The sequence below is a fragment of the Tursiops truncatus genome, chromosome 9 (genome assembly GCF_011762595.2).
Source record: "Tursiops truncatus isolate mTurTru1 chromosome 9, mTurTru1.mat.Y, whole genome shotgun sequence".
NCBI classification, from domain to species: domain Eukaryota; kingdom Metazoa; phylum Chordata; class Mammalia; order Artiodactyla; family Delphinidae; genus Tursiops; species Tursiops truncatus.
The window spans coordinates 26,659,611-26,673,184 of NC_047042.1; positions in this window are offsets into that span (position 1 = coordinate 26,659,611).

Genomic DNA, 13,574 nt, shown 5'->3' on the forward strand with positions numbered 1-13,574 from the left:
GATAAAAGTTATATGAGAGAAGATGAAAAATGTGTGAACCAAGTATAGACACCAAATTACAAAGAGTAATCACAAAGGGAAACCATAAATTAAAATATTTATGAAAAACTGGGATTAGAAGTTGAAGGAAGGAGTTTCAGGCAAAAAAGAAAATGTGGTCCCAGAGTTGAAAGCATGTCACAGGATGTGCAAATAAATCAACTTAGAGAAGCTCAGAGAATGAAGAGGGACATGGTATAACATGAAGTTGAAGAATTACACAAGGGAGAGAATCTATAGGGCATATGAGCTGAATTAACTTGTTTAAAGTTTGACAGCAATGGAACTACCAAAGTCTGTGAGAAGGGAATAAATATGACAAGACTTTCCTTTAGAAAGATTTTTCTGGCTCTACAGGTATAGTGTGATCTACATTTTTTTACATTTTATTGAAGAAAATTTTAAACATGTGTAACAGTAGATAGAAAAGTATAATGAGACCTCACATGTCCTTCATCCATCTTCAACAGTCATTAATTCATGGCCAATCTTGTTTCATTTCTATTCCCACTGCTCAACCTCCCATATTATTTTTAGATAAATTCCAGATATCATTTCATCAATAATATTTCAGTATGTATTTCAAAAAATAAAAGGACTCTATTAAAAATATAACCATAATGCTTCTGTCACATCTAAAATTTAAAAATAATTACTTAAGGTATTATCAAAATTTTCTTTTAAAATGTATGCACATAAAAAGTAATGGAAGAATATCTGTAAAAATTTCATTGGGTGATAGGATTATGCCTTTATTTCTCTATTAATACTGTTTGTGAGTAAAATGATATGGAGTAAAATTGAAACTAAACTATTAGATTTTTCAAATTCAACAGTACTTTGAATATAAATAGATTAACATCTTACATTAAGAAACCTGGCACGGGCTTCCCTGGTGGCGCAGTGGTTGAGAGTCCGCCTGCCGATGCAGGGGACACGGGTTTGTGCCCCGGTCCGGGAAGATCCCACATGCCGCAGAGCAGCTGGGCCCGTGAGCCATGGCCGCTGAGCCTGCGCGTCCAGAGCCTGTGCTCCCCAACAGGAGAAGCCACAACAGTGAGAAGCCCATGTATCGCAAAAAAAAAAAAAAAAAAAAAAGTAACCTGGCACATGATGGGATTAGCGGCCCTGGAAATTCTGCCTCAGACCCAAGCCTACTCTGAAGTGCTGTGAGAACACAGGAACAGACAGGAGTGGTGAAGAGCATTCTCAGACCGCCTGCTGGCATCACAGTGTCCACATGCTTCTAGAGCCTTGCTCTGAGAGGCATTCTACCTTGGATTGACGGGACAGTTGAGAAAAGAGGTGTCTCCTGATTGAGCACTGCCTTCCCAAGCAGCCTTCTACTTTAAAAGCCTAATTCTCAGGAGTGCTTAATTTGATGAGCTAACTACAAGGTTTAAGAGGAAATTAGATATTAGAAAAATTAATTAGAAACCACACTCTGACTTACCCCGTTGAGTTCTTTACATTGTGTCTCATGGTTTGAGGTTTATAACTTTGCTATTCATTGGAATAGAGGAATTAAAGAAGGAGAATCAGATTTCCATGGAAATTCCAATTTAATAAGTGAGGTACAGAGCCCAAGAATCTGGGTGTTAAGCCAGTTCCCTAGTTCCTTTCTATTCAAAGTGTAGTTCTTGGACAAGCAGCATGGGTATCACTGGGGAGTTCTGAAAAATGCTCAGAATCTCAGGCCCCAGTCTAAACCTTCTGAATTAGAATGTGCATTTTAGTAAGATCCCCACATATTTTGTATACACATTAAAATTGAGAAGCTCTGGTCTGTGCTGTCTAATAAACACCCAACTTTTTAACCTCATGACGGAAGTTCCAGGGAAGGCCTGACATCGTTTTTTGTTATGATTTGGTTCATGTGCCTCAAACGTATTTGGTCTATAAAGTGTTTTATCAGTTTAACCAATTAACCAATGCATAATTAAATTCTGGGAACTGTTTACCAGTAGAAAAAAAGTCTTAGCCCTAGAATGAACCTATGTCATAACTCCAGAAGCAATAACTATTGTACACAATTCTTTATAGGATATTTATGACCATGTAAATATGGAACACATCAAGATATCCACAGAACTGCTTGACTGAACTAATGTGGAGAAGCTAAGTTACAACACAAATAAAAACTGCTAGGACCTAACTCAAAGCAACATGTCTTAGCTCTGCTATATCTGGCAGTAGTAGCAGCAACTAAATCAAGCTGGTTGGAGGCTCTTCATAACACACAAATGTAAAAAGTTCAAGAAGCCAAAAGCAACTGACTTAGAACCTTCAGTAACAAACCCCTGTATAATCTACTCATGCTTATACTCTGTTTAAAGGGGTGTCATGAATCCCAAAATAGTATCAATACAATTAGCTCCATTTTCTATTCCAAAAAATAAAAGAATAATAAGCAATAGAAATAGTGTGATGGGATAAATTTCTTAAATCATTTCAATGGGAGCAAAATATTGTTATTGCATGATTAAATCCTGGCATCTTTTAGGAGAATAATTAGCACAATCAGTCCCGATCTGATAATAACACCATAAAATCTGACAAATTACAGCTGGAATCCTGCTGGAAGGATGAAGACACAGGCTGCGAACCAAACTGCTTAAAGGTTTCGTTCGCATCATCAAAGGGTTTAAAGATGCATGTCAGCTGATCTGGAAGTAAATCTGAGTCTTTTCATATATCAGGCCATGCTCTTCAGTTTCCTAATTATTGGTGTCACATGATTTATTTACACAGAGGTAATTTAGTGTTGATTTGCTTCTCTGCCTCACACTAAGGAATCTACGTTTCCGCAAGGGCAGAGGATGTAAGTGAGCTGTGTGGCCCACTTCCTTATTGTTTAATGAGACCAGATTTCCTTTAAGCTCCTGAAGTAGCTGCTTCCTCTGTTTGGCTGGGCTTGTAGCCATTACTGTGAGAACTGGGGGAGACTGGAGGGGTCATTGTGCCAGCACTTTGGCAGAAGATAAGGAACAGAGAGATGTGGAAACTATTTTCTGAGAAGTTCCCCTGTACCCTAGAAGAAGAGACAAATAGAGACACAGCAGTGTCGGTCAAGGGATGGTGTTAAGTAACACTTGAGTACGATATTTTTACACATCTATTAATCACGGGCAAGAAAGAGGCTTTCAACAGATAAGTACTATAACAAACAACATGTTTGCTGGATAAGAAATAGTAACATCCACATCTAATAGTTGAATGGGAAACAGTTATAAAAACAAAAAAATGGTTTCATGTCTTTTGAAGATAAAGCCTAACTTTTGAGAGGTCCTGCTGTTTTTTTAATAGGAAAATATAAATTAGGGTAGCACACATGATCATGGATTTAAGGCAGAGATAATAAAACTTCTAGTCAAAAACTAATGCTGGCGTATTTTTTATTATTGTAGAGTTTATGTAACTTCAGGTGGATTTTTCTCTGCAGTAACATCAAACATGATTTGTTAATTATATCAAATTACCAGATCTTACAGAAGAGCTGGGATCTATTCAGTAAAGCAAAATCCCTCCAAATATATTTCCAGTCAGATAATCCTTACTGCCTTCAAATAACTGCATCGTACAAACACACAAACATACGTATCTCCATGGTACATACAAATATACATGTAGACACATGTTCTGGAGTATATATTTGCCTAGGAAAATACCTAGGACAAAACAAATGTTAAGCTACTGCAGTGGTTTTCAATGTTGGATGCACATTGGGATCACCTGGATTGCTCTTAAAATTATCCATGCTTGTGCCCCACCCATTCCAGACATGCTGATTTCACTGGCTTGGAGTACAGCCTAGGCACTGGGATTTTTTCAAAGTTTCACAGGTGATTCAAATATACACCTAAAAAATTAGCAGCTATGGAGCTAGTATGATTACTCTGTTTTTATTTTCCTTCCTTTGAACAAAGACACCAACCAGCCTTCTCTGTTTCTCAGAATTTGTGTCCCTCCTTCCAAAACTTCCAGAGCTTCTGATCCCTTCTTGAAGACTTTTTCTCCTCTAAGACTGTCTTGACTGCAGTTTGAGTGAGGAAAGTCAGGGTAAAAAACACCATAGAATGTCGATGCATGAGTGACAGTGGTCTGTCTCGGTGATCACTGCACATGCAGCATCTCCAGGTGCCTAGACATACCAGCCACTTAAAAAATATTTATTGAATAAATGAATGTATGTTGCTGCTATAGTTACTTTGGCTCCAATCTTGTCTCCCAAGAATCTCTATTTGTGGCCAGAATTACAAGATCTTCTTCTATTTTTATCATGTCTTTTGCTATGTGTTTCAGTCTGTCATTGAAGAAGAGATTTTTGCAGTGGCTGTCTTGCTGAAAATTTTCTCCCCCATCAGTTGGAAAAGCTCCAAATGCAGAGGATCGGACCTCTGTCTCATGGCTTATTGCTCTGAGGATGCGACAACTGGTAACTCCCCTAGGTTTTTGTTCATGTTTATTTGGTAGTGCAAGCTGCGTTTCGCAGTAATGTCTCTTAAGTGTGGACAGTGCATGGTTTTCAGAGTTTTTGATTGCATACAAGAGACAAAAGAAGGTTGCCTGTGATCATATAGCTGGATTATTCCATGTGAGTGATTCAGATAGAACTCCTAAATCACTTAGGGTCACTCGGCACTCACTAGTAGCACCACTCCCTTGGTCTCCGGGTCACCAAAGCCCTTTGAAATTCCACAGTACCCAGCTCCAGTGTAACCATCACTTAAAAGATGACAATGGCAAAAAATTGCAAATCAACTATCTTTCTATTTTTGAATTAATCCCTAACATTCATGGTCCTAGATGTGACTTAATACACATATGCTCTTTTGGAAAAGAGCACATATATTTAATGTTTTAAATACGTGCTGAGTTGACTCTCACAATGTAAATCATGTTTTATCAGTGCAGTAATTCTATTTTAACCATTATAAGCATTGCGTAAGTCAGATTATATCTCAACTGACTCTAGTCTTCCAAAGGTTTATCATCGTACTCAGAATATAACCTAAAATTCTTTATGTGGCCTGCACGATCAGACACCTGACCACATCTCCAACGGTACTTTCTGCCACATTTCCCCTCGCTCAGGTAGTGTTAACTGTACAAGGTCACCTACTATTCCTTAATCATCCCAAGCAGGGTCTACACTCAGGGTTTCTGCACTTGCTGTTTACAGTTCTAGAACTTTGTTCCCTTGAATAGCCAAATAGTTTACTTCATTTAAGTCTCTTAACTGTAACCTCATCATGGAGTCCTTTTTGAACGTGTGTAAATTAGCACCTGTATCTGATACCCTCTACCCCCTTAATTACCTTGATTTAGTTTTCTTCTCTTGTAACAATTTGACATCTTACATATTCACTACTGACTCCTGCTCCAACACACAGCATGCACGCACACACACACACAGAGGAATGTAATGAACTCTAATTTAAGGACTTTTTTTTTCACTGTGGTATCCCATGTACTTATAAATTACTAATTTATAGTATGCACTCAATAAATATTGATTAAAAGCACAGGGAGGATGGCAACAGAAAATCACTAGAGATGATTTTTGAAGGTGTAAAACTGCCTTTGGTATCCATGTTTCTTGACATTCCAAATCCTTTGGTCTTTCAGTTCAAGAACCTAATGATTAGATCAGCGAATATTATACACCTGACAGACTGAATGCCTGGTAGGTTTCCAGGTAGGTTTTTATCTAGATGATAAATCATTTTTGATGTACATGTAATGTACTTATTTGGAAAAATTACATATAAACAAACAATGTTTGTGGTATTTGGCTTGTAAATTATGGTGTAAGGTCAAAAAAGATGAGTGAAATTTTCAATTGTAATTAGTATTTTATTTGCATTATCACAATATGTCACGAGTTAAAATACAGAGCAAGATATTTACATAGAAAAAAATCATGTGATGTGTTGAGGAAATTTATGTTGCAAAACTTTGCCAAGAGTTAATGAATGAAAGACTGTTGAAGAACTGGGGGATATAAAGAGATCTTAGAGAAATACCTGACTCTCAGGTAGCTTAAAATATGTTTGTGGAGATAATACATGCATAGGCTGAGGAAATTACAGTGCAAGGTAGAAAGTGACAAATTAATGGTAGAGAAAGTTAAACTCTGAGCAGAGAAGACAGCTTGCAGTCAGAAGAGGCTTCACAGAGGAGGCAGGATAGCATCTGTGTTGCCAGTGAAATAGAAACAGTCTCCTAAACTACCCAAAATGAAAGCCAATTCAAGAAATTAATACCATGTTAACTATTCAAAGCTGAAATAGTTACAAAACAGAATGAATATTACGACTAAAGCTTTCTACCCCAGCCAGGATCATATGTAAAACTCCAGGTGATTAATTGACTACCACAGAAGACATAATACATTCCTACTTACTCTAGACGTGAAAAGTTACTGCTTGCACAGCTTCTTTTCCTTTGAAGAGGAACACATAACTTTAATGTTTTAAATGCCTGCTGAGTTGACTGTAACTCACAGGTATAAACCATGTCTCTTTCTAATGAACCCCCAAAAGTGATGACATATCCGAATAATGTGAACAAGCAGTTCTTTTAATGCTTACAATAGTGAATGGGCCTGAGAAATTTGCATTCCAGATCAAACTAGAAAGGGAACTAATGAAAAGCTGCAGGGATTCAGTGACATCAATATAACTTCGAATTTGATCCTTGTTATTCAAAGAATCTGAAAGTCACTTAGTATCAGGCTGTATTATGTTGCTATCTTTTTATTAAAATCCCCATGGATTACATAAATAGGACAGTTCTCTTTAGGAACTGCTTATTATATATCCACCTGAATCTATTTGCTGGGTGATTGCTACACTACGCTGTCTTTTTCACCTGCCTTATTTAGAAGTACTTCTTTTCTCTTTCCTCCTGCCTGTTCCAGCCTTCATTCAGCCCCAACTACACATACTGAGACACACACACACCACACAAACATACATACATACATACACACACATCCTGTACATCACAGCAACAGATGAGCAAATAAGATTCTATCATTTTCCTTAAACAGAATTGAGCCTAAGATCAGGCTCAGATTCCCATTAACCAGCGACAATCACGTTAGATACTGAAGATAATGCTTCTCATGGAAATATGAACAAGCAGACATGAAATCATAAGGTGAAATGGTCTCTGCTCATTCCCTTCAGGTTTCGAAAAGTATTTGTCCACAGCCGACTCCAAATGAACGATTTTGACAAGTCGTGTACTTTTTTTCTCCTTTCTCTTACTATCCTGCATATAATTTGTAACAAATCTTCCTCATATCCCAAATCACAACAAACAAGTAGGGTCAGGAAAGAGTAAAAGTCTAACAAAGAAATACGAGATTAAATCAAATGAAAATTTTCAATTGAAAGACAAAAGGAGGTGCTGGCCTAACATGGAGGTGGAGGTCTATCTCGAACTCACCTCCTTGCACGGACACACCGACTCTACCGCTACCTATGGAACAATTTCCTCTAAAATAAAACCTAAACGCCGGATGTCTGACAACTTCACACTGGGCAAACAAGAAACACATCCCACTGACGCAGCTGGGAGAGGCCGGGCCACAAGCTCGCCGAAACCCCATATCCCTGGTGCAGCGACTCACAGTCAAGACCGAACTCAAACCGGGAGCTCCTCCCTGACGAGCAAAGGCTCTGAACCCCGCGCTGGGCAGCCCCGCTTTTAAGACGAGAGACAAGCCCCCCAAACATCTAGCTTTGCAAACCAAAGGGGCTCGTGTCCAAGAGACCCCCAGGCAGTGACAAGCTGAGTAGTGGCTTGCAAAGAGCCCAGGGCTCGGACTCACCCGCCTCAGGTCCAACGCAGACGCGGCTGACTGCGCAGACGCAGCTGACTGCGACCGGACTTCCTGTGAAGGAGGCTCGTTTGCTGATATAGAAGCGGCCTGAGGGGCAGGCATCTGACTTAACGAGCTCTTTCCGGAGCTGCTGGACGCCCTCCAGGGAGGACACTGTGGGGCGCCAGCCTTGGCCTCCCCCCTCCCTCCGGGTTGCTCTAGCTGCCGGACGCCATCATTTGGGGGTATTTTTTCTTTTTTTTTTTTGGTAGAAACCACCTCATTCGCCCGTCTCCGCAGGTGCCTTGAATTTCTTTAAATTTAATTGATTAATTTCTTTAATAAATTCCAGGTCTTTTTCTCTTTTTTCCTCCACCCTCCACACCACCTGCAGGCACCCTTGTTTTTTTTCCCCTCAGGACACATCTTCCGCAACTCCTCCCATCTGTGGGCACCTTAGAAGTTTTTGTTTTTAAATCGAGGCTTGTTTCTTCTCCTTCCGCCCTGCCCCCCTCCCGTGAGCGCCATCCTCGCCCTCTCCCGCTGCCATGCTCCAGAGGACGTGTATCCCCCAGAAGGGAGCTTTTATACACGTCTGGCCCCTGGCTTTTGCAGCTGCCTCCCAGGGGACACCCCTTAATGCCTGTCTCTAGCGGCCAGGGGAGCTTGTGTTCCTGGGGCCCATGGGACTGTAGCAATGCGAGAGGCAGGTCTTGGCAGGCTACCAGCCCCAGGACACTGTACAGGGGGCACACTGAAACACAGCCCAGTCTTTCTGTGCAAGAGGCCCATGTGCTTGTCTAGGCCTTGGCCTAAGGGGCAGGCTTCTGGTTTGGCACACACCTAGGGGCATACACAACTGCTCTCAGGAAACAGAAGCTGGTGTGATCTCCTTCTGCCTCACTCCAGCTTGCCGGTGTCTCCTCGAAAGGAGCTTATACCCTTGTCTGGTGCCTCAATTTTTGTGGCTGCCGCCTGGGGACACCTTACCGTGGCCTGGCTCTGGTGGTAAAATTTCAGATTTGGGGGAGAACTAGCAAGGCCTTATATATGATATGGACTCCAATGAAGACATTCAGATGTTACAAAATTATAGCATTTAATGTGTGAGGACATCTTGTTCAGGAGTTTCCGAACTGTCTTTCCCATATCCTAAACAGGTCTCAAAGATATTTCAGGAGCTTCCACTGGAGCCAAAGGCGGGGTGAGAGTGGCAGTGAATAAGGAGCTCTCTGGACCCCAACTCTTGCTTCAGCCAGGAGAGACCCGTTTTATGACTTACAAGATTAAGCTTTCCTGATGAATTTCATTCAAAGAAAAAATGTGTGTCAGTTTTGGATCTCCAGAAAGCATATACAAATATGGAACTAAGTGTAAGATATAGATTGGGCAAAACACCTGTGAAAGATGAAGGTGGAAGGAGCAGGAATCGATGGAATGAGATCTCTGAATCCTCAGAGAAGCAGATGCCAAGATGGAATTTGAAATATCAGGACTTTATGGTGGAAATCCCTGTATGAAAGAAAATGGACAGGTGGCTGGAGAAGGCTGGGAGAGCCATCAGACCATAATGAAAGTCCTATCCTAAGGGAAGGAGAGAGGGAAGGTTGAATGGAAGACTCTCAGACAGCTGTGCAATCTTACGAGAGGGTCAGCAAGGTCTTCAGGGAGTTTGCAAGCGCAGGTTAGCCTTCAGAGGAATGCTGTGTCTACCAGGAATGGGCCTGCCTTAACATCTGTTAGTCATTGGCAGGAAACATCCCATGGAAAGTGTAGTCTCCTTGTGAACTTGGCAATGGATGTCAGAGCACAGCAGATGGAGCCCTTGGTCCATTATTCTCCCTGCAGTTGGAGGTGTGTGAAGTACATTCTCATGGCTGCCACATGGGTGAGCTGCAGACCACAATGTTGATCTGATACCTGCGAAGAAAGAGAAGGAAGGGGAAAGGATTGAGGGGTAAGACCCTCAAACCACAGTAGAGCTCTGAGAAACTCCTGCTAGCCTGATGGAGAGACTGAGCAAAGGTTTCCTAGTAGAAGAAATTACCCTCCTAAGGCACAAATGGCACAGTTCTTAAACCCCCATTCTTCTCAGTCGCTGGCAGTAACCCAGGAAGAAAGTGGCCTTGGCATAAATACTACATCAGATTTTAAAGCTGCAGCAGTTGGGGCCTGTCAGCTAATTACATTCCTTGGAGAAAGTTCTCTCTTAAAGAAAGATTTGGGTGGTGCCCCTTCATGGCTGAAAACGAATTTCATGAGCAAACACTGTTTGCAAATAATGTATCTAGTAATTACCTCATTTTATAGACTATGAGATTTAATGACTAAATGAAATGACATTCCAATGTCACATACTTAGTTGTTTTACAGCTAAGACCCAAACCAAAATATCTTTATCTTCTACCTAGAATTATTTCTACCATACTTCCATGCATTACCAGAATCCAGTTCTACAATAGAGCAAATTACATTTCTCTCTTTTACTCTCACTACAAAAGCCTTCAAATAATTACAGGATGAAGAGAAATCACAATTTGACTTGCATCCTACCTTAATCTTTTAGCTCCTTCTTTACAAATTTTAAAATTGAAAATAAAATTCTTAATCAGAAAGTACCTTAAGGTTAACAGGTAAGAATGGTTTCTTTTGGCTTGGTTTTTTTTTTTTTTTTTTAACGAAATTCTGTTGATTTGTAAATGAACAAATAAAGCCATTGCTGGAATTAAATTGTCTGACCTGGTCTGAATAGTGAGTGAATGTACAGAGTAGTCCAACTTGTCTAATCAAAAGAACATCAAAGGACACTGCTCACTTCTTTGGATGTGCTCATTTTCATATATTTGAAGATGCTTCTGTTGACGAGACTTCTCGTTATCTGTTAACAAAAAGAGGGTCATAAAAAATCATTCATCGACAGTCCATTAACCAGTGTGTGACTCTTCAAGCCGTGCTTCTGGAATTTGAAATCATGATTTTGTGAAAATACAGTTTTCTTTTTAACATTCAAGACACATAAGTACAAAGTATGCTGAAGTTTGCATGAAGCAAATTCAAGAAATAAAATTAGGTTAAAAAGGTGAATTTTGGTGCTGTTATTTCTGTGCTATTGAGTCTAGGAAGTTATAAAACTATGGTCTTTGTTCATATTTTCATCTTTTCTCTAAATTTTTTTTTTAGTTCTTGAACAGTATACGTACTATTTCTTTATTAAGTTGGCTTTCTTTTTGTGCATGCTAGGGAAATGTTTATAATTTTTTGCCCAAACGTAAAATATCTTATCTCCCCTATGAGGGATTTTCTGACTGCACATTCAATGATGTCTTCTCAGTGCTTGCAGAAGAAAATAGAATGAAACAAGTCAGCAACATAAACTAAAACTGCAATTAGCTATGTCAAAAGAGCCAATTTTATAAAAGGATAATATACCATTTTTTTCTGATGTCAGAGTTCTGGCTTAACAATCTATATCATCAAATGGTAAGTATTAATAAAATGCTGGGAGCTGTGCTACATAATATGATTTTGAGGAAGGGATTTAAAACTCCCTTCTGGCTCATGAAAGGCTTAATCACCAGGATCTAAAGTGAGCTTAGAGATCATCCAATTCGATTTCTTCCCTGTGCATCCCTCTAGAAAACAGCCAATAAATTAGCAACTGCTTGGGTCAGGAACAACTCTAATTGTGAGACAACATCTTCATTGTATACACTATGCCCATCTCACCCATTGGTTTAATTTATTCTCTGAGAAGCAGCTCAAGGCTGTTTCAATCCTTTTTTCCATGTGGTAGCGCTTTAATATTATTGACAACTCTCATGCCTCTTGTCCTCATGCCTTAGCCACATAATTTTACTTAAATGTATACTAATATAACTTTCTTTTAAAATTAAATATTTTGCTACTGTGGCTTTAAATGCAACCTGGGTTTCATTAAGAGCCCTGCCTAAAGGAAGAATGTTTGGAGAGTGGGTAGGAGTTTTTATTTCCTTGACTGCTTTAAAAAAGGAGAGTTTTGATGAGCATCAAAGAAGAAGGAGGAGTTTAGCTTCTTCAAATCCTTTGGATTCCAGGGTAAAGTCCCTGAGGAAATTGCAGGAGAAAAGGAAAGAAGGATGAGCTTTAAAAATAATGGAATCTGATAATTGGATTTAATTGGGTCACCTCCTTACTGTCGTCATAACCTAATCTTTCCTTTAGTGTTATTACAGATACCAGGTGAAATGAGACCACTTTTGTAGTGAACAAACTGAAAGTCTGTAAATTAGTAAAAAAAAAAAACAAAAAAAACTTTAAGAAGAAAAACTTGTTATTGTAGCTATTTTAAAAATTAGCTTATATTTTTGCTTGTATTCATCCTAGTTTCCATTATGTAAAAATCAGACTACATTAGGTAAAACCTAAGTAATGGTGAATGGGATTTTACAATTCTAAGCAGAGGTAAAACTAAAACTATAATTTAACCTTTTAAATCTAAATGTTTTAATTATTTTAGATAATAAAATAGAGTCATATCTAAGTTCTACAGAAATTAAATTTACACTGGCATATATGAAATCTTCTAAAAGCCAAGATTCACTTTCAGTTGTGTTGGAATAATATCCCTTTACAAAATGACTATTCAAAATTAGCTTCTAGGAAGCTGTATTTCGTTCCAGATACATAGGAACTTATGGTGAAGTTAGAAACATCATTTACAAATATCTTTATGTACAAAGGAACAATATGGTATTCTGCCAAAGTGTATACTATACAAACTGCTCAAGATTTTGATTTTTTTATTGTATGTTACCTTGTGGCAATGTTATTTTTAACCAGTTTTTGTGATAATGTTACTATTTAGCACTTCAATCTAGTTAACTCTTAAAATTTATTAAGGTGCACGACAAAAGTGAGATTTGCTTTGTTATACTAGAGTTATTATGATTGCATATAGATTTGCAAAATCTCACCAGAACAGCAAAAAAAGAATAAATGCAAGCTTATTCCATTAAAATAGCAAAGTTTGTACAAAATAGATAAAGTAAAAAGCTTATTAAGCTGGAGATTGAAAATTTTGAATACATTCACTCCTATAGCTGTGTATAACATTTCCTATTTTTATTTTGCTAGATTTCTCCTTCATCATATTCCTCTGGAAATAACACCCAGGCTTAAAATAAGGGAATCTGCCTCCTCCACCCATGTGGCTCTAATGGGGTCCAAAGTGCTGAATTCTGTTCTAAATTTTTGTTTTTTGTTTTTTTTGCGGTACGCGGGCCTCTCACTGCTGTGGCCTCTCCCGTTGCGGAGCACAGGCTCCAGACACGCAGGCTCAGCGGCCATGGCTCACGGGCCCAGCTGCTCCGTGGCATGTGGGATCTTCCCAGACCGGGGCATGAACCCGTGTCCCCTGCATCGGCAGGCGGACTCTCAACCACTGCGCCACCAGGGAAGCCCTGTTCTAAATTTTAAAGTGAGAATTTATCTCAGGCTTGGCCAATAAAATTATCTTTATCTTTCGCGCCACAGTAATTGGCACAGGGACCTGATAAAACATTGCGTTTTTAATACAAAATATTGGGAGAGGGAAAAACTTTCTTTCCTCCAGGATGACTACCTGAGCTGATGTAAGCCTGGATCTGTTGGAGGCCATGTACGCCCAGGGTACGAAGTAAGTCTTTCTGCAGACGCAGGAGGAATGAGGACCACTTACACGGAGTCT